Here is a 4,013-nt window from a genome sequence, read left to right as displayed (position 1 = left end):
AAAGCTTTTGTCTCCTTTGCAACTTTACTTAGACTAACTGCATATCCTAACGTTTATATTTTGGACTCTACTTTATCTACGTTACCGTACGTTACAATGGTACACTAATTATATTTGATGGTATAGTGTAATGATATATGGCGCGTGAGATTTCAGTGACGAGCTAGCGTGATAGACCTTTTCTCAAAAAATAAATTTAGAACTAAAACGGATATATGATCCACATATCATTAAACCGCAGATATTGTATTTTTATCTTAACTAAAAGGTCGAAAAAGATATGAGTTTAAAAATAGACATGTCCTTTTTTATATAGCTTGCTTGGCCGTCCGTTCTCTTTTAGCTAGCGAGATTGTACTATCTGAGAGTTGGGAGCGTTGTGTTGCGTGTGGCTTAGTGTTATGTTGGTCTTGAGTGTTTTTCATGGCTCATTTGATAGGTAACGAACCACGTCACTTGATGACAGTGGAACCGTGAAAACTGATGTGCTTTATATGATGCTTTATTTATATGTGGAGCACGGGTTAGGTTAGAAAAAATATGAGAACTTTTTGCAAAATGGATGATAGTAAAAATCATAAAAATTGGTGATTTATAGTAGTAGAGAAGAGATAGAGATTTAGTGAACTAGACGTTCTTGCCACGTAGGGTGGTGGGTTACCCTTTTTGATTTATTGATAAGTATTGTCTTTCCTCACCATGTAAATATATGATATTCACCACAGGCCGATTCTCGAAACCAGTTAGACTGGTTTTTGGCAGAATTGCGCTATCTGAATCCGCAAGGGTTCTAACGCTTCTTATAGCATGTGACCCATCTTTTGTGGTTGTGGAAATTTTGACTACTTTGCGGCCAATTTGTGCATGAACAGATATATCTGCTAAGATCACAACCCGTACTCCACGTATCGTTCAGGAAAACGTCACCGAAGATTTGCGTGACGCACAACAACAAACGTTTCGCTTCCCCTTCCGACAAAAAATGGTTTCGCGTTGTGGAGATTGCCATTTCCAGAGAGAACAAACTGAAATTGAACCGCTAACCTCCTTGTGCGGTTGTGCTGGTCCTCGCTGACCGGTCAGTCCGCCGGGGAGGCGAAAGAGAAAATGAACAAGTCACCTGTGGCGATTCGCCGATTCCAAACGGCTCTCGACTTCCCGTCAAGATGAGGGCGCGCGGCGCGCTCGTGGCGTTAAACGACGGGGGTAGATGCTCGGGAGCTGTTCGACGGAATGCCCAACCGGCACCAAATACTACGGCTTACTAACGGACCGGCCCGCACTTCAGGCTGCTAGCTATCGGAGGAGAAGAGCAAAATGCAATCGAAGAACGAAGGAGAAGATGCGGCTGTTCAGGACTCCACCAGAGGTATTGCACCTATCATTGTGAACATAATTACCAGCATAGTTATCATCATGGTATCTCAAACCATGGTATTAATATACATGTGCAAGACTAGTCAATAACAAAAACTTTAAGTTAGTGTAGAGTTCAAATACTCTAAGAATACTATAATATCGATAAAGTCATAGTATTCAAAACAAAGTTTTTTACACTATAGTCAAACAACTCTTAAGAAAAAGATACTATGATATTCTTTAATACCATAATTTTACCTTAAAACTCTAAAAATAATTTACTTCCAAACACCCTCTAAAGCACCGATAACTGCCTTTGTCAAAGATTTATGTACGCAGAATGTTCAACATTTATGTCCATCAAAGATTAGTAAACTAAGTGCATGTTTGGATCCATTGTGATTATAATAATCAGCTAAAATAATCTGATTGTGATCCTATGATCCAACTGAGGCCTGCTTTTTGGAGATTATGGGTATTTGTCACTTGAACCAACGACAGTCCAGGAATCCAAACACTGCGATTATTATAGTCCACAATTCAGATTATAATAATCCTATAGGTAATTGAGATTATAATACTCGAGCTGTGATCACAACATGCGCTAAGAATAAATTTAATAATCAAGTGGAGCTTGTAGATTGGTACTAATATATTTCTTCACTTATCGTTCATGTTGTTCAACCAGAAGATATAGTTAAACAACATGGTTAGCTATGCTATAGCTATGTTCTCAAGACTTCTTCATGCATTAATTGTGATATCATCAGAGCCTATCTCCTTACCACCACTACCCCTTCACTCCTTTTTATTGCTTGTTTAACCTCATATCCCTGGATCATACATACAAAAAGGGTCATTCAACTAAAAGGTTGTGTCCCATTGAATAATTGGTCAAAGTACTCTCACCATCTATATCTAACCTCATCCTTCATCAAGAGGTATTGTGTTTTATCCTCAATACATTTAACTTAGTTGAAGTCTCTTGTCTTTCTCTCATGGATCTTAACCATCTTATATATGTCCTTCTCTCCTTTCTTTATACTTAAAAGTTGGTAAAGATCCTCATACGTTATACTCTTTTCCACACATACAACTCGTTTTACAACCTTCTTTGCTACCTTGTATTTCTCTATGTTGTCCACACTCTTGTTATGATACAAACGGCTATAACATTCTTTCTTCTTAATATCCCTCTGGATTTCCTCGTTCTACCACCAAGTATTTTTAGCTTTGTGTTCACTCCCTTTGGTTTTTCCCTTCTTATTAAAGGATTTTCCACGTAAATCCGTGTGTCGTACTCCGTTCCAAGCCTCCCTGTGACAGGTCTCCGCTCCGCTTGCCAACACGTCCTCCATATGCAGAATTTGGATCACAAACTCAACACTTTGTACGGTAAAAGAATATTGTCTCAGCAAGACAGTAGCATTAGAACTCAGCTGTTGGGCTTAAGCTTAAATCACCTTTCATGTTGTCGCTCTGTTAGATTATTCAATTTTGCGCGCGCATATACACAATAGTCTCTGGAAGATGGTATATGTTATATCTTCGTTACATTGTGCACAGCGGACTAGCAGAGGAGAAGAGGGCAACTGTTACATTACCGTTGTTTTCCTGCAGGCAGGCCACACACAACAGAATCTGCAAAGCTAGGCCCCAAGACTGGTCAAGATTAAATGGCAAACTGAGCCATCAGCAGCAAGGCAACTAGTAGGATCGGAGCCGATTGCTCTTATATATGGTGCTATCAGCTACGCCGAGGCAAGCGAGAGCGAGTCGATGTCATGTGGCTGACGCAGTATGAGCCGCTCACTGGACACTGGTGAGTCTGACGAGGCTCCAACGTTGATAGCTAGCGACTGCACGAAGGCTAAGGACAAAACGAGATGAAGAGCAGAGCTGCAGAGGCGTCGTTCAGAGGTTGCCATCGCCGCTTGTGTACTGACAAGTTTGGATCCCCGTAGTTGCGGTTGGGTTGCCTTGCCTGCCGGCGACATATTCCTAAATCCCTACCTTCTACTGTCGTGGCTGCTAGTAATACATGCTTTGCGGCATTGTTTATGTCAGTTGGTGCATTTGGAGTCGCGTTTGTGTGTGTCTTATACATACGAGCATCTACTTTATTTGCGATAATCTTGTATTTTCTGCTAGTTTGGATAAGCTTTAAAAATATAAGGTCCAGTTTGTTTCGTTGGAATTGAATTCTATTCTAATAATCATAATTTAGACACAAACTAATTAAGTTAATATATTTGTATGTTATTCTAAATCATATGAGAGAGATAGTTATACACTACACTTATGCTATAGAGAAGCAAGTAGAATAGTTCGCTATAAGTTGTACATTATAAAAGTAGCATGTAAATCTATATGACCAATTTCCATCTTTCAACCCGTGATTTTGAGATATGCTTATATATAAATATTGGAAAGTTGTGGAATGTCACATTCTAAAAAATAGCCAACTCATTAGTTAGATTCTAATTCCTCAAAATAAAGGGAAACAAACGAGACCTAAGCGTTTTCAAGGACCGAACAACTTAAAGTTGCAAAAGAACATGTGTCGTCCTCCGCTCGAGAGACATGGGTAGGCCCCTAAACCCTAGCGCCGCCACCCCCTCCCCCTTCCTCCCTCCCGTCGCCGGAGGGCTCTA

At 40.1% G+C, this 4,013-nt stretch overlaps 1 long non-coding RNA gene across 1 annotated transcript; it reads left to right on the top strand.

Moving 5' to 3' along the window:
• The first annotated feature begins 1,003 nt into the window (after window positions 1-1,003).
• On the top strand, window positions 1,004-3,549 carry LOC103643669 (uncharacterized). The gene is made up of 2 exons (XR_561190.3): window positions 1,004-1,369; window positions 2,980-3,549. It is a non-coding gene; the product is annotated as an uncharacterized lncRNA (long non-coding RNA).
• Window positions 3,550-4,013: the final 464 nt, after the last annotated feature.

The sequence above is a fragment of the Zea mays genome, chromosome 1 (genome assembly GCF_902167145.1).
Source record: "Zea mays cultivar B73 chromosome 1, Zm-B73-REFERENCE-NAM-5.0, whole genome shotgun sequence".
Lineage (NCBI taxonomy): Eukaryota > Viridiplantae > Streptophyta > Magnoliopsida > Poales > Poaceae > Zea > Zea mays.
Note: the sequence above shows the minus strand (reverse complement) of the source record. Positions and strands in the feature narration are given on the sequence as shown.